Here is an 18,257-nt window from a genome sequence, read left to right as displayed (position 1 = left end):
CCCATCGAGACATTTATTGATACTGTCAAGATCAACATAGTGCCCATAAAAGAGAGCATGATTAGACATTTTAGTATGTCCATTTATCTTAATATTTCTGCCATTACCAATGAACAATTTAAATAACTCTTTCATATAGGTTACAGTAAGCTGTGGGGAAGAGCTCTACAATTTTTTTTATTAATCTGATTGAAATGTTAATACATTTTAGATAGTTATGCAGCAGTAAAGGCAGCACCAAAGTTGACTGATTGCTGTAAGAAAATGCAGAATGCAGCATAAACCCGACAGCACTATAGCCTTAAAGCTACACAAGTCCCAGCACACTTACAGCTATCACTCAGGGCCCAATCTATGGCCTAAATTGGTGGCAGATTAGACATTCAGCATGAGCTTCCTTCTGCTGTCTAACTTTGCTGCGACTAGGGACATCCTGCACTTCTTTTTTCCCTTAGCTACCTTGGAGGGCACTAGTATGAGATAACTGTGGCAGGCCTCTCTGGGGAGGAAAAGAAAAAGAGTGGTGGAAGGGACAGTGCCTGGTTTCCTCCTGCTTTCCACAAATCACAGTATGTCTCCTAACTGGGTAAGGAAAAATATACCAAACATATACAGAGTAATGACTAGATTGTAACTTGGATTTACATCTGTGAAACCCCCTTCCCCTGCTGAGCTGTAGGGAAAGGGACAGACAGTGGGACAGAATGAACCTGCACAATACAGAAAGCATGCTCAGTTGTGTGGAGTCAAGATTCCATGGCAGTTGGAGAAAACTGGTGTGTGTGGGGGGGGGGGAGGGGGCTGGAGACCAGCATCTGAGGGGAGGGTCTCTGTTAACAATGGCTCTGAGAAAACAGGGTTTTAGTGGACATCTTGTGACCTGCTGCCAGGCTCCAGTCACTGTCCATGATTGCTCTTGATTTGTCCCATGACGGATGGTAATTAGGAAGACTGGAGAGCTCCTCATTCCCATAGACCGTCACAAGGACTGAGGAAAAGTAGTGTTGGGGCGAGTTGGCTTTTCTGGATGATATTGTGTTTTCTTGGTGGACTCCGAGTTCATAGCGGGAACGTGTTAAATGTCATATGGGTATCTTTAAACAATCTCTCATTTGAGGGTGTTTTTTTTTTTTTATAAAGTAGTTTGTATTTTGGTTAATTTTTTATTAGCCAGAGGTTTGGAAGGATTTGCTGCACAGCTGAGGTACTAGCTAGCTCAGTTACAGCCTGAACTTGATGGAGGTGTGGGCAGCATTCTGCATCACTGTTGTATTGTTTGTACAATGGGCATAAGGTGGGGTAAGAACTACCAGTGCCTGTGCATGGGCTACTTGGACTTGTGGCTGGTTCCATAGCAGTAAGAGAGCCATGTGCACCCACTATTGAATTGCTAACCCTTTACCCAGAGAACAGGATCATGGCTTAGCCACCATCATCATGCTGAAAACAGCAGGTGAGCAAGAAGCTGAGGTGGTGGGGGCATAATTTGCTGTGAATATAGGCCTCCCCTCCGAGAGCAAGAGAGAAGCAGAGAAAGGTAGAGAAGCAGAGGTAATTGTACCTCTAAGGGTATATCTAGACTTCTGTCATGTGGAGTGATTTGCAGCTCAAGGAGACAGACCTGAGGAAGCTTTACTCTTGCTAGCTCAGGTACTAGAGCAGTGCAGCTGTGGCAGCACGGCCTTCAGTATGGACTGTACCGAGGGTCCCAGGTGGACTTGCTTGCCTTGAAACGTGCACTATTGTGGCTTCACTGCTCCGGTACTTGAGCTAGATTTGATCTAGCTTGCTCAGATACTTCTTCTTGAGCTGCAGTCACATCCTGTGACTGCTATACAGACATATGGTTAGAGGCACACATTCCACATATGAGCTGTTCCTGGGGAAGCACAGTTTTATGCCACTTCAAATGCATGGATTGTGGCAGAGCCAGTTTATCCCTAAATTGTATTCACTTTCCATCAACTTTCTCAATCCTTTTCACACATGTGCAAAACATATGGTCCTCACTGAGAACTTCCGGAACAAGAACATCTGAGTCAGAGGGCAAACAAGCAAAAGAACAGCTTTCTCAGGGACACATCTAGTCCCACCGTCATCAACTGTCCACTGCTTTTAAATAGGACCATAATTTGGTTCTAAACGTGCAAACACTATTTTTTATTCACACAAAACAGCTGGAGAGACTTCTGTATCCTAAGTCCCTGGACTTCAGCTGCAACATTTTTGAAAGAGCACAGTAAGAGATGTTGCAAACCAAGAGCTCATTCTTCTTAAAAACTGAAGATGTAAATCTGGAAGTTAGAATAAAAATGCCTTCTTAAACATAAAGTTCACTTTCATGATGCTTTAATTAGTGCTACTGTCAAGGCAGAAAGATGGACAATCTTTCCCAAAAGGGTATAGTGCAGAAACTAGGGATCTTCTCTGAGATTACTTCCTTCTAATGGCTTCAAACCTTCACTCACATATTACACTAGGTAGACGGCATTTTATGAGCAAAGATGGAAGACTAATCCTGTTCTTGTTGCAGAGCCTGTAAGTATTTGAATTTAAAAAGACTACTATGTCTGCTACAAATACGTTAGCACAAACTTATAAAGATATATTAAAAGCACTCAAAGGCTATCATTAATTCAGACTGTCTCAAAATTGACAAGCTTCTATTAAATCAATCTCAACTTTTATTTTTTTAAATGGTTTGTATCCTTTATGGCTGAGAAGGAAGTTTGAAAATGTGACCGGAGTACAACTGCCTGTGTGCACACAGCCTGAAACAATATCTTAAGAGGTTTGAACTGATCCTCTGTATCTTAACTCTGAAATCTGCCACCCTGGAGGAGCTGCCAACACAAGACTCTGGTACCTGCAAAGGCTCCCAAAGACATTCCATCATGGATCTGCTGAGTTGGTGTCACCAGGCCCTTTTCCACCCTACAGCATAGTCTTCTCAACTTTAATATGTCTACATTTTTAATTTAACTGATGAGAGCTGGATGAAAATTCAAGCCCATCTCAATGAAACCTAGGTTTTCAATGATTTATGCTTCCTGGGAAGTAGTCATGCTAAACTTTTTGTTTGGGTTTTCTTTAGTATTTAGTTGTGACAGTGAGTACTTTTCCCAGACCTGAGGAGAAGCTTGAAACTTTGTCTCTCTCACCAACACAAGTTTGTCCAATAAAAGGTATGACTTCCCTTCCCAATATCTGGGAACTGACACAGCTACAACAACATAGAAAGTAGCCTTCATGAGAGGATATGCCAGAAGTGGTAGTGAAAGGGTACTACCCTCACTTCAGTGAGGATAGAGGACTCTGTGCTTTTTTTTCTTAATCAGCTATAATTTTGTAAGGAATTGACTTGGGTTTCAATTTGGCATTAGCAAGCGGTGTGGAGAATCAGTTTAACTTCCTCCCAAGTGGAAGTATCTCCTGGAGATGCACAAAGCTCTGTGTATTAGACAGAGAGAGACCAGATAAAAAGACGGTCTGGAAGATTCCATATTCAGCATAGGAAATAAAGAAATAATTGGGGGGGGGGAGGGAGTTGGTCAGGGAACTGCCTTCCAAACTAGCATCATGTGGCAGAAAAAGCAAGAGCTGCAGTAAATACTGCCTGTAGGGGAAACTGCTACATTTGCCACAGTGACAGTGCTGTAGAATCTGACAAAGAAACAAGTACTCAGGAATCATCTGTTAGTGACCATGAAAAGGAGGGCAGTTCTTGCAGACACTGTCACATGGAAAGAAAACAGGCTGAAGAACTATAAACAAAGTAATGATAAATGGCAATGTATTAAGCTGAAAAGGGGAAGTTGTCCACCCCTACTTCCATGATACATCAGAGTAGCCCCAGTCTTATTTAACATCTTTATTAATGATCTGGAAGAAGAGGTAAACAGCACATTAATTAAATTCACAGTGTGGCAGATACAAGTGAATACACAGAAATAATAGAAAAGATTTAGAAAAATGGTCAGGTAATAAAAGATTCTGCCTGGGAAAATAAGCTCAGATACTGAGGGAGAAAATAATTCAGAACACAGACTGTTAATGAGATGCAGATTCTAAGAAAGGAGTGATGCTGATTCAGACCCGAGGAGTGGCAATGGAGAACAAAGTTCTCTAGTGTGGTGTGGAAGTAGGAAAAAAGAATTTTTTTTGCTGCAGAGGCATTGTGTCATCAGCTGGAACAGGGGTTAGCAACCTTCAGCATGTGGCCCATCAGGGTAATCCACTGGTGGGCTGCGAGACATTTTGTTTATGTTGACCGTCCGCAGGCACGGCACGGCCCCCTGCAGCTCACAGTGGACGAGCCTGCGGGACACCTCTATAGGTTTTTCTGGCATAAGTCTCCATTCAGATCAGTCACACACTTTCATTGCAAGCCAGGCAGTTCACTGATAGACTCCTGATGCATGATCAACAGTGCTGTCTATTCTGGCATCCACTCCCCCCCCCCCACGCACACCCCTCTTTATGGAACTCCTGTAGGTGCCAGTGATGAATCTTTACTTACTGGAGGAAGATCTCACAAAGATGAGATTTTTAAAATTAATGAAGAGAATGTAGTGCTGCTGAGAAGTGTTGGTTTGATGGGCCTGGAAAACTGTTCCTAGTGTATTCTTAGAGCATATACAGGAAAGGGACATCAGGACAAGGTTTTTCCATATCAGCCTGCCACCGAGTTGCACTCTTGATTTCTAGGTGTGACAGGGCAATTCATTCTCTGTGCCAATTCATTCCTTAATCATCTTCTGAGAATGCCTTTAACAATGCCAACTTTGTTGAAGGTTTGTGATGTGGATATAACCACTAGGAACTGGACTGAAACCATCAATTCATTTCACATAGAGTACGAAGCAGCCATTGGGTAGCCATGACTTTCAGCCTTTACTGAAGGGGCAGAAGTGAGCTAGTGATCTTTACATTAAAGGCACTATCACCTGCCTGAGCCCTCTAGGGTGACCAGATGTCCTGATTTTATAGGGACAGTCCCAATTTTGGGATCTTTTTCTTATATAGGCTCCTATTACCCCTCTCCCCATCCCGATTTTTCACATTTGCTGCCTGGTCACCCTAGAGCCATAACAGTAAGTGGTCATTTAGAACACTGCTGGAAATGCATCATAGTAACTGACCAAAGAATGTTAGTGACTGAAAATATGGGGCAAGTTAGTTATCAAAATAAATTGGTTTGAGTAGACCCTTTTAAAAGGAGAAATCCAAGGGCCATGACAGAGACCTTGAAATGGGATTATATTTGTAAATAGACTCAAGTAGCTATTTTTCTTAACATGGGTTGAATACACTTATTAAGCATTGACTAATTTTTATAGCCCTCATTTAAAGTGATTTAAGTGGTTATGCCATGCTTGGCAGAGGCTAACATGGTTTGTGAGATTTGGACGCATTTCTTTGATATGTGAATATATGTTAATATTCCATTGGCTGAACTTTTTGTAAATTATAGACATCATTTACAACATTTTTGTCAACAGCAAAGCCTGAAGCAAAATATCTTCAGGTTTGCCTGTCCATACAATAGACCGAGAAGGTCAGAAGGAATACAAAAATGTATTTATGAAAACACATTTGTAGTGGGGGAAATTAGAGGCAAGGAACTCATTTCCCCACTGCCACCACCCCCTCCTCCTTTCTTCCATCACAGGGTCTTTCCTAATGATGGAGGTCTGTACGCAGTTTCTCTGGACCTTAGTCATACTGCTTTGTCTGTCTGTTAAGGAAAGACAATCAGAGATCAGTGCTAAGCAGTCCCCCGCCATAGATACTATTTACATTCTTGGTACTGTACGCTCAGGATTCACCTTGAGACTCAAACTTCAGTCATTGTTAGCAGTGCAACATAATGCCTATTGTTGTAGAGCTAGCTCACTTCCCACCCCTCCTCTTCCCTGATGCCTGGGAGCCTGAGCTCCAACCGGAGATGCAATGTCAAAATAGCACCTACACAGTTATTTTTAGCACACTAGTGAGAGCCCTGCTAAAACAAGCCTCCTGCTCAGGGGTGAAAGTAAAATGCAGATTTTACCAGTATGGGGCCGCTCTGGACCCCCAAAAGGGGCATGGCCTCAGGCAGAAGGGGTGGGACTCGGGGCGGGGGTCAGCATCCCCCAGCCAGTCCATCTGTGCTCCCTGGGCCGCGCCGCCCGTGGCTCCAGCGGTGACTAAAAGGGCCCAGGGCTCTGGCTGGCACAGCCTCGGTAGCGGCAGAGGCGACCAGAGCCCCGGGCCCTTTTAAATCGTGGCCCCAGGGCAGCTACTTCTTTTGCCCCCCCACCGTCAGTGGCAGCTTTAAATTCAGTGGTATGGGCTGGTCCTGGCGGCTACCTTTTACCGGTACACCGTACCAGCCCGTACCCCATTACTTTCACCCCTGCTCCTGCTCCCTCCCAGATGCAGTGTAGACATATTCTCAAAGACTGTTCAGAGGGAAAATCTGTTGCAATGCTTGAATGTACTTCAAAGATGCCAGAGAGGATTCCTTCTGTTATGTTGAACACCACTGGCATTTTCTTACCCCAGGAACTTTTTTCCTGCCTGAATCAGGTGACATTGGATTGAGCTGCATCTCTATCTAATGTATTCACTTCAGCACACAACAGTGAGTTATGTTAGAGTTGGTAAGAAACCGACCTTTTGTTTCCCCTGCAAGAAGTAGTGTGGTTTCTAGACTATAATTGGATAGTTTGAGATGTTGACATTTTTCCCATTTTGACAGCCAAATCAATATTATTGAAAGCACTTTGTAGACATTCGTGACAGCCTAAGGATTAATACCTCTAGTCTATCTCAACATGGCTGCCATTTATAGTATTTATAGATAAAATAGCAGTGGTATTTTTTGGGTGAACCAGAAATGTTTTAAGTAGGTAGTAAAATAATTGCTGCCAATAACTCAGTCATTAAAGGGGAACCAAATACCTGCAGTTAGCAGGAGTTGGGAAGCGGATTAATTAGATATTCAGTACCTGGTGCTGGAGAGGACACATCAGAATTGTGTGTTTGAACACAGTACAAGAAATCCCAACTAACCTCAGAACTCAAAGGACAGAGAGAACTTCAGAACTCAGAGTAGCTGAGACTTGTTTACTCACTAGTGATCGATGGGTGAGCCTCCAGAGCTTCACAATTAAGCAGCAGCAAACAGCTAAATTGAAGTATCTGAGCTTCCAAACTCTACAATATTGTATTGAATCTCCCCGAAACCTTTCATGGTATATTTTGCATTTCTATTTCCAAACAAGGGGGTGGAAAGATGTGCAAAAATAAAACTAATGTGAATTTCATATAGAATAACAATTTTAGCTTAGAGTTAGAGTTTAAGCCAGAGGTCTGGACCGTGCTGGTGATATTCAAGTGGCTTTGCCAATCTCCAACAGCAATCCACCTTATTACTGGCTTCCTGTTGACAAGAATGGTTGGAGAAAAGTTACACAATACATAGCCAATTGCAAGATGTTTTCAGAGCTAGATGCAGCACACGCCATTATCAAAGGAAGGGTTGTAATTTTGTCTTAAAAAAATGTCTAGCAACTTAGGACACCAACTTTCAGGGGAGGTCACAGCAGGGAGAAGAGTATGACCAATAGCTTTTAGTTTGGCTACTATTTTTAGTTCTTGGTTTTCAGTTCAGTGACAGGTGGTCCTAAGCAATGCTGAAATTGGGAAATCGCGCTCATCCAGCATTTAACAAGATTGTCTCCAACAGTCTGTAATTTTGGATATAAAAGATTAAAAAGCAGTTTTTGTTTGTGCATCATTCTATCCAATATTTACCATGTTTCATGCCTCAGGACTTTGGGTGAGAGGGTAGAACTTAAAATTTAAGTTTTTTATTTCAGTGTGTGAAAGGAAAGGGAACAGTGACGCCAACTTACTTTTTCGGATTGACAAGCAATATGTTCTTGTGTGCCTGTCAAAGTCTGATAGGTTCCAGCGTACTGTGGTTTACTCAGATTTGTGGCAACAAGTTACTTTGGTCTTGCTTGCTTTAAAATCTTATGAAACAGTTAAACTGCCATACATTAAAGGAAGTCCTTATAATAAACATAAGCTTTCTTTGTAAGTAGTAATAAAATGCTCGGCAGTTCTAGTTCAGTTAGTTTATTCATGTATCTAAATCTTTCCAAATACTTATGCATTTTTGGTAACTCAGCTCTATGCCTTTATGTAGAACGTATTCCAGACTGTCAGAAAATCCCATAAAAGATCTTAAGAATCTAAATTTGTGACATTAATATAGTCAAAGATGAAAATACAGCTTCATGATCCCTCCCCTCCGACCTGCTTTTATCTATACAAAAATTGGAAGCAGTATAGCATCCACAACAGGAGAAATGATGTCACTTTATCTCTGGAAAGTGCACAGCTGACTGACTGAATAACCTGCACAGATAATATGCTAATAAAAAGGGCTTGGGCTGTATAAAATTGGATTGGCTATAAACTGGTTCCTGAAGGGAAAGAGCTTGGTCTGCGAGTCTCCTATTGTAAGATTTTTTTTCATTTAACAGGTACTTCATTGTAATTAAAATAAAAATGAAATAGCGTTCACAATACTCTAAGAGAGTTTATCAAAGCCTATCTGAAGACTGAGGTAATTTTGTATCCAATAACGTAGTTATGCAAATGTCTCTTCTTTCCCAAAGCAGAAAAAGATACATCTTTTTATTACATTTTCTAACAGGAAGGAAGCCTTTTGTAATAGAAATTTGTACGTAGTGAAGAATCTGTGGATTCAGAGAACAGATAAAGTAAATTATACTGTGATTAACAGCTGGCTTAAAGGTTAAGGAAGCTGTTGGCAAGAAGGATCATTATGATCATCTATTCACTCCTCTTCAACATCTGATCCAGAGGTGTGCAGGCTGTCCTTGCAATGGCTTTATCCTATTTGCATAAAGCTAAATATTCACATGGTGTCTCCCAGATGTGAGCAAGGGAGCATGCTGTCCAGGCCTATTTGTATTTGCCACAGTTAGAGGTAACAAAAACTCTTACTCTGTTTGAAAGTACCGGATTTTTCTCTTACGCTATTTCTAATACAAGCTGTTTGCAATAACAAAGGAAAAAATAGAAATTTAAGTGACAGGTCAGTTATGTTAGCACCTCATCACTAGCTAATCGGAGACCATCTGTTCCTCAATGGCCTGAAAAGGTGGACAGCATATGGACACCACACCTCACCACATTATCCAATACAGACTGTCTGGGAAAGGCATAGAGCTGGCCAGGAAATGGCTTTCCTATTCTGTGAAAACTTTTGAGATTTTGAAAAATGTCCCATTCCTGATTGGGATGAAGCAGACCTTTTAGATCCTTCCCCCACCCCCAATGAAAAAACCAGACACACATCCTGACCCCCATCCAGAACAGCCAATAGCCTGGTGGTTAGGGCACTCCTCTGAGGTGTGGGAAGTTCAGGTTTAAGTTCCTGGTCTGAATCAGGTGGAGCAGGGACTTGAATCTGTGTCTCATCCTCAGGGAATGTCCTGGTCATTGGGCTATTGGCTACTCAGGGGTATGGTGGATCTTTCTCTCTCTTTGACAAACAGTTCTGTCCTGGATCTGAGAAACTTTTCCGGACTAAAATTTCATCAAAACTCATACGGTCCCACAAAAAGTTTAGCTTTTGACAAATCGGCATTTTCCAGGACTTTTATTATAAGCTTCCCAACCACTTCTAGGAAGGAATGTGGCTTGACAATATGGCCAACTATATGGGACTGGAGCACTACCCATGCTCACAAGGAATGCCCATGCACTGCACTAGGTCTCCCAGGGAGGAACAGCAGGGTACACATCTCCATCGGTGTCAGCAACTGCTTGTGGTTACGTTTTCTGGCAATGGGCGCTCGACTGAGGCGGTAAAGCAGCAAATGGATATAGGCAGGGATAAAAAACAGGTAAGAGATGCGGTAGTCTTATGCTCTTATTTTAAAAAGAAACTGGCAAGGGTAGAGTGTTGAACTACAATTTTTTTTAGAAAAAAGAACAGGAGTACTTGTGGCACCTTTGAGACTGCCTAAATTTGTTAGTCTCTAAGGTGCCAAAAGTACTCCTGTTCTTTTTGCGGGTACAGACTAACATGGCTGCTACTCTGAAACCTGTCAATTTTTTTTAAAAGAGTTTATCTTAAACATAAACCAGGCTGAAATTGACTGACCAAGCTGTGTACTAGCAGGCCTATGCAATTACATAATTATCTCAGCAAGACTTTTCTTTGGTCCCTCTTTTTTGTTGTAATGTGGAATTTGATTTCCCTCACCATTAAACATCACTTAGAGCTAGAGCAAAGCTCCACCATCCCTGTTTAGCCTGGGCTATTCTTTTGCATATCCTGTAAATTGTTAAGTCCCATAATCTTTCCCTCCCTGAGTAGCCTGACTGAGGGATTGTTTTGGTCAGAGCCTTTGCAATAAGTTGACTTAAAGTTGGATTGTAAACACTTTAGGGGCAGAGTCTATTTTGGTGTCTTTGTACACAGCCTAGCACAATGGGGTTTGATTCTAATTAGATATTTCTGTGATACAATTAATACGAAATGAAGGTGGAGACAGACCAAATAGTTGATGCCTAACACATTTCAGGGAGGTATGGATATGCATATTAACTTCAACTGTTCCTTCCCTCCATTGCCAGCATGATAATAGGGAGGAGGAGGAATGGCACACCCCACTCAACATGCTCAGCCTGGGATGCAACCATGATTCCTCATCCTCCAGCTTTAGGCTGGTTGTGAGAAGGCAACAGAGGGTACTTTTTGCAGCAGCATAGAGCCGTCTGTTCCTCCCTCCTTACTGGCATTAATGATCTGGATGATGGGGTGGATTGCACCCTCAGCAAGTTTGTGGATATCACTAAGCTGGGGGAAGAGGCAGATACGCTGGAGGGTAGGGATAGGGTCCAGACTGACCTAGACAAATTGGAGGATTGGGCCAAAAGAAATCTGATGAGGTTCAACAAGGAGAAGTGCACAGTCGGAAGAATCCCATACACTGCTACAGGCTGGGGACCGACTGGCTAAATGGCAGTTCTGCAGAAAAGGACCTGGGGATTACAGTGGATTCATATACAGCTTCTCATCAACAGTGTGCCCTTGTTGCCAAGAAGGCTAACAGCATATTGGGCTGCATTATAGGAGCATTGCGAGAAGATTGAGGGAAGTGACTATTCCCCTCTATTCGGCACTGGTGAGGCCACATCTGGAGTATTGTGTCCAGTTTTGGGCCTCTCACTACAAAAAGGATATGGACAAATGAGAGAGAGAGAGTCCAGTGGAGGGAAACAAAAGCGATTAGGGGCTGGGGCACATGATTTATGAGGAGACGCTGAGGGACCGGGGCTTATTTAGTCTGAAGAAGAGAAGAGCGAGGGGGGATTTGATAGCAGCCTTCAACTACCTGAAGGACAGGGTTACAAAGAGGATGGAGCTAGGCTGTTCTCAGTGGTGGCAGATGACAGAACAAGGAGCAATGGTCTCAAGTTGCAGTGTGGGAGATCTAAGTTGGATATTAGGAAACACTATTTCACTAGGAGGGTGGTGAAGCACTGGAATGGGTTACCTAGGGAATCCATAGAGGTTTCCTTGCATGGGTTCTCTTGCTGGTTCTGTGGATCTGCAGAGCTGGAGACGTATTGCTGGGGCAGCACATTTCCCCACACATTGTTAATGCTGGTATGCAGCTGGAGAAGACAGGTACAAGGGGAACTCCTAAGAGCTATGTGGGGAGAGAAAATAGAACTAAGTGAGAAAAGAAAGACTCGGTTGAGAGGCAGTTTGTGTGAGAGGATGAGGGACAGAATGAGATAAGTTTGGGGAAAGGGATGGGAAAGAGCGGGTGTGGTCTGTGGAGATAAAGGCTGGGGTTTGAGGAAGAGTCCGTATCAGAGGAGTTTGGGGAAGTAGAGGAATGAGGTTGCCTCTCACATGTAAAGAAGCCTGCAGAGGAAATGAGGACAGAGTGGGGGAGTTAAACATGGTATAGTAGACAAGAGCCAATTAGACTACAGCATAGGAAAAGCAGAAGTTGACCTAAAACAGCTGGAAAGCAAGCTCCATCATGCCACCCTAGGGAATACCTTGGTGCTGAGGGCCCCTAATAAATGTAGACCTAGCTCTGCATCTGCCTGCCTTCCAGAAGAGCCCCTGCTTCTGGCAGTGTTCTGAGACATTCTGGATCTGTTAGGTATGTGTCTGAGACAGCATCTTGTCTTGGCTATTCCCTGGACTCCATCAGGCCCATACCCCAGGAAATGGCTGACAGAAGCCCTCTCCCATCTCTTTGCAGGGCTGTACATCTGCATAGCCATAAGTCTTCCTTGAGAGCTGTGTATAAAGCATTTCCAAAGGTTAGTCTAATAAATGTAGTTGGCCTATGATCATCAGTCTTTTTCCTTGAGAAGCAGTTTCCTCTGCACTGAACCCTGTCTCACCTCATATATCCATGTGAGATGGCTTACAACTATCCCTTTTCAGTTTGAGGAGCCAACTAATCGGGAAAAATTGTTGGCCTCTGACTCTGTACCAGTAGCATCATTCTAACTTGTAAGTATAGCTATCTCCTGTGATAGAAATTCCTAGACCACTGCTTGAAGTTTGGATAGCCAGTGTCTATTTCAGTTTTATTGCCATAGAGTGAAGTGGAGGAAAATAGTCCGCCATAACCACAAATCAATGGTAAAATCCCTGATCAATTGCCATGAGGTCATTCAGCTAGATGAAGTATTTCTGTGCAGTCTGGCAAACCTCACAAGCAGGAAGCAATCTATTAGGGTCTGAAAACAGGAAAACAAATAAGGATGGGCTAGGTGCCATACTCTACCATCTCACACAGTTCTACTAATGCTTAGCTCTCAGTGTTTGTAGAGTGCTTTAAGATCTACAGGGAACAAAGAGGCTAAGTATAACTATTTAGGAGAAGTATTCCTAAACCAGAGCCCCTACATAAGGAAAAAGGTCCATACCCTCCACAACCACTATACATTTCTCAATTTTTCTTCCCTTCGTACAATTCTCCAAACAAATCACTCATACAACCATAGAAAGCAAACTTTTCCTCTGAATCTGTCACGGTATGCAACAGTGCAATGTCTTTTCTACAGCTGGTCAAAACACTGAAGTTTCATTTAAATCTTATCGAAGTTCTGACAAAGAAAATGGAGAAAAATTATGAATATTATTGGTATGACATTATATGGATGAGTTTGAAAATGTTGGCCTTGACCTTCCTGTGCCTCAATTTCTCCAGCTGTAATTTGGAAATAAATATTTAACTGGGAGGGCTTCAGTGGAGGTGGTTACTGGTCAGGTGTCAAGTACTATTGCTATTAGAACTGCGACATAATGGGAAGCCTTCCAAAGTGCTGGATGTAGGGAGGGATAAGAAAGCAGGTAATTTAGAGTGTTTTTGAAGAAAGAGGGCATATTGTATAAAAAAGCAAATGATTCTTCTGAAGACTGCAAAGGGGAATGTTAGGGTATATGTAGCAGGAGTTGGAATTACTGGGGAATTAAAACAGTTGAGGATGACTACTACTGTGTTTTGATGTATTAGAGGTTGCAGAATTTGAATCCAGTTTTACACTGAAGCATTGACTCTGCAAATTGTGAAAGTGAAAGCAGGAACTTGCTGCTTATGCCTGTGTTTGGGGCATGAACATGGCTGCACACCTCTGATGGATGAATATAAGACCGTTTTAAGCACTTTACTTACCTCATTCGGCCACAATATGACAACAAAGACTGATACAGTTTGCAACAACTTGCCGCTTTATGTGGGAGTTTTGTTTTTCTTTGCGTGAAAGGTATTAGCCTGACAGCTTTGGAGACTGAAGTTCTTCATTGGCAGAGCTGGTACCACCGGCAATATTGCTGGAAGTTTCAGCAGGGAAACCAAGCACCGAATAGGCAGGTGTAACTACCCGAGGTTTGCTTGGTCAAGAACAGCATTCAGGTATGTTAGTTGCAACTGTTCTGTGGATAAATTATGGATTTCAGTCCCAACAGCTGTCAAATTTTCATTTTTCACCAGTGCTAAGCTTACTTTAAAAAGGATAAGGGAAAAGTGAATTCCGCGTGAAATTGTGATGTGGTTCGGGTTGTGGCCATCATGTATTTTTACACTGTGGTTAAGTGAGTTGAAAATAGCGTAATGGGAAGTGCTGACACAGACGATGATGTCTGGTTTTTCTATCCTAACATGCTTGGGATTTCCATATACATCCAGACAGGAATACACCCTTCACTGGCACAGATTTCTAAGTCTAAATGACTAGTTAATCACATACACAGAGTTACAGTTTCTTTCAGGAAGAATATTTATAACAGAGGAGGTTTAGAAAAAATCGAATTCTTGGGGGCTCAGATCCAGTACATAAGTGGTATTGGATTATACTAAAGTTAACTTTTCTGTCTTGTTTATACTATAATACATAGACAAGGAAAGACTGTAAGGAAAGGAGGAAGATGCATTAAGAGCTTATGAGTTGCAGAATTAATGGTAGGGCACAGAATAGGAACTCTAAGCCGGGTTCTAGTCATGGCTATGCCAGTGACTTGCCAATTTGGACAAGTTACTTAACCTTTCTGTACCTCATTTTCTCACCACTGTAAAAAACTGTAAGTGATTATTCCTGTCTTTTGTAAAGCACACCGTGATGTCTGGGTAAAAGTGGTATTTTAGAATGAATTCTATCTTATGTCAATTTGCCAATTTTGTTCCACTAGGAATTAGGCGAGAAGAACTTGTTTCTTTAAACACACGGAATCTAAGTATTATTTTACCTCTTTATTCTAATCTAAAAGCTCTGCAACTCCCATCTTATACTGTGGGAACCTACATCCATTGGTGAAGGGTTTAAGCACAACTACAGCAAAAAAAAAAAAAAGCGTGTTTTAAAAAAAAGGAGAAATAGGATAAAACTTCATTTACAGTTCGCTCAACCACCTTCAGAGGAGAGTCTGAAAGTGTATTCACACGTTGTTTTAGGACCACTTAAACTGATTCCAAAGTGGTTTGAACAGTGACAATAGTTGAGTAGAGCTGGGTGAAATTTTTTTATTGGAATAACTTATTTACTGAAAAAAGCAGATTTGGGTTGATTATGGTGAATTTTTCCAGTTGAAAAAATTCAGAAATGTCTAAGCTGTTTGTTTCAGAAAAATGTTTGGTTTTGGAATTTACTTCAATTTTATTGAACAAACATTGAAAAAGTTTAAATCACTGCAAAACCCAAAACAAAACAGTTAGTTTCTGGTCAATGAAAAAGTTTGTTTCTTTGTTGTTGGACCAAAACCAATTTGGGGATGCTCTTTTGTTTTGCCAGTTTAAAAAAAAAAGTTTTTATTTCAAATGGACCTGAAATTTGAAATCCCCCCGCCAGCTTCATTTTTCAGCCACTGAATGGAAAAGTTTCTTGCTTAGCTCTATAGTTGAGTTCCTGTGTGCTCTGCAGAAAGCTGACCTAACTTCTGTGTCAAGGTTCTCTAGATTTTGTTGCACTCCAGTGCAGCAGGCAAATGACCCTCATGAGCACAGTAGCATGTGAATATTTCTTGAATGATTACACAGTGTACCCTGGGTATTGTCTCGTGTGTGTGCAGCTTGAAAAAGTACATTGCTTGTGCCCTTTCTACCAGTCTAACTCCTGTCTGAAGAACTTGCAAAAACACAAAAGGACTCAGTTTAAATCTCCCCCAGACCCTCCTCTTTTTAAGGATTTTGAATGGTTTGCTCATTTCAGTGGGTAGGGATTTATATGCTATATCTTGTGAATTGAAATGAAAATTGAAAATATTGGAGTTAAATATCTCCAATTTATAAAATCAGTATTTTCTTTTACCAGGACTAGAGAAGGCCTTAATCATCTCTAAACCCCTTAAACTGCTGGGAAGTTCAAATCTGGAACTAAACTCTCTGGGAAGTCCCAATTAAAGATGATTTCAATCTGTGTAGGGTTTTTCCTTAATGTTTTAAATGGTCAGATTTTTTCCTATGAAAAAAAATCCCTATGGACTTATTCTGTTAAGTGCTTATTTTATATAATTTTTTTTAAACACATGATCAGATTCAGAGTTACTATACAGTTTCATTGCCAGGCTGTACAAGCTGGGGAGAAAAGTATGCATTGTTTGTGTGGTCTTGCAGGGGCTTCTGCTTTAAGGAGACCGAAATTTATTGACTCTGCCGCCCTTAAGCCTTTATATAACCATTCAGCAGTGTTTAGCTATTTTTAACCTGTTCTAGACCTAGAGCCCGACAAGATTTCCTTAAACATTGCTGCAAAAGTGAAAAAGCAAACTTACAAATAAGGCTGTACTGCTTTTGGAAATAAAATATCGAAAAAACAATCACAGTGCCTTAACCTTCCACCTCTCTTGCCAGAGGTCTTTAACTTCTTCAACTATGGGTCCATTTTTTCCATTTAGGGTTTTTAAGGTTGCTTGGCTATTTAATATAATGGTCATCTTCATATCTTAATAAAACAAAAATTGAATTATATGCACTACTGGGCAAGCATGACATGACTTTTGCTAGCATATGTACGGTGTGAAAACCTGTGGGAAAATCCTATTCAATTTAAGTTCCACTTGAGCACCCTGCAGTGCACTGGAAATGAGTTCAGTCTTAATGTTACTGAAAAAGGTAGAAGCTGAGGAAAGGTGGAGATTACCAATTTGAACCTAATTAAAAAGACCTGATGATAATGCAAGAAAGCCAGATGGCAAAGTCAATTTCTCAGTTCTATACTGGTCAGGAGATGGAATATGTTTAGCCATTGACATTCTACAAGGGTAGTCTGATAATATCAGCAGGGAAACCAAAAAGATTTCTCCAGCAGTGTTGGACCTTGTATTTGTAACTGTTGTTTACCAGGGCCTAAAGAATAGTGTAAATTCTTTACTTTCAGTGAAGTTCTCACATACTACAGTCTTCTAAGATATGGTACTTGCAAAACTCACAGCTCAGGCACCTTGACCCAAGTTTTCCAACTTCGGTGCAAATGCTAGACACCTAACTGTGCTTTTATTTTTCAGATGTACTGACCTTCCAAAGCTCCTACTGAAATTAATGTGAAGGTGTAGGTGCTCAGTGCCTTGGGAAAATAGAAGCACTTAGGTACTTAAATCTGTTTAAGCTCCTAGTTTTAGGCAACCAAACTTGGAAAATTTTGGCCCCCAATTTTAAACCCGATATCCTATACTCTGCTAGAACTCTAGGATATTCAATGCCAAAATTATGAATAAAATCTGGATTAAATGGATAATATAAGATTACATCTGTGGTTGTGGTGATAATTGGTCACCATTAAAACCTAAATTGAATAGGGTTTTCTCACAGGTTTTCACACCTTACATACCATTAAAAATAACGCCTTTGCAAGACACTGACTTTACTGAGGTATGTGATAATGCCTAGGTACTAAATTGAAGGAATACTGTGATAATACTCTCTATTTGCAAAGGCACATTGTGAATATTAACAGTGGCCAAAACACACACCGGTTTATCTACACAGCGTGTTAGTCTGTACCAATGAGGTATAAACTAAATGTATACCAGCATGCTGCTCACTAACTGGCCCATGTGGACCCTGCTGACAAGTTCTAAAAGTTCCCTTGTGCGTGTTAGTGTAGTACTGTTTGAACCAGGAGTAACTTGCACTAGAAAACTTTATGTGCCGCAGCGCTATTCACACCAGACAGTTGGCGCACAATATGCTGGTGCGAGTTAGACTTTACACCCCACTGCGTGGACTTATGCATGATGTGGACAAGCCCTTAATAGAGGAAAGTAACAATATCTTATACATGTATAGGAGACTAGACTATTATATGCCACAGGCAGAGAATAGGTGGGACCAGGGTGCATTGGTACTCCCTAGCCTCTCTCTGAAGGTCAGCTATAGCACCGCTAGCAGTCCAGTTCACAAAGTTTGCTCTATAAGAGATTCAGAATCTCTGGGTGGGAAACCCAGAGAAATTTAGCATAATAGGTCAGAGACCCTGGCCATTCAGACAGTGACCTTCAAATCTCCTTGTTTTGAATTCCCTATCCAATTGGCATCCACAATATGTCAGCTTAGAGTGATCCATTTTCCCCAGTTATAATGTTTCACATTTTCTCCACCCTTTCATAAGTACATGTACCATATAACTTCCAAAAAGAAAACCCAAACAACAACATGGCAAAACCCTGTACAGAAATGCTTTGGGGCAGAGCTATAGCTCAT

General features: G+C 41.5%; 1 long non-coding RNA gene across 1 annotated transcript in view; it reads right to left on the bottom strand.

The window, feature by feature from the left end:
- The window catches only part of LOC122461814, a 94,548-nt gene that overhangs the window by 75,010 nt on the left and 1,281 nt on the right, over window positions 1–18,257 (bottom strand). The window lies entirely within an intron of this gene.

The sequence above is a fragment of the Chelonia mydas genome, chromosome 9 (assembly GCF_015237465.2).
Source record: "Chelonia mydas isolate rCheMyd1 chromosome 9, rCheMyd1.pri.v2, whole genome shotgun sequence".
Classification (NCBI taxonomy): Eukaryota; Metazoa; Chordata; order Testudines; family Cheloniidae; genus Chelonia; species Chelonia mydas.
Note: the sequence above shows the minus strand (reverse complement) of the source record. Positions and strands in the feature narration are given on the sequence as shown.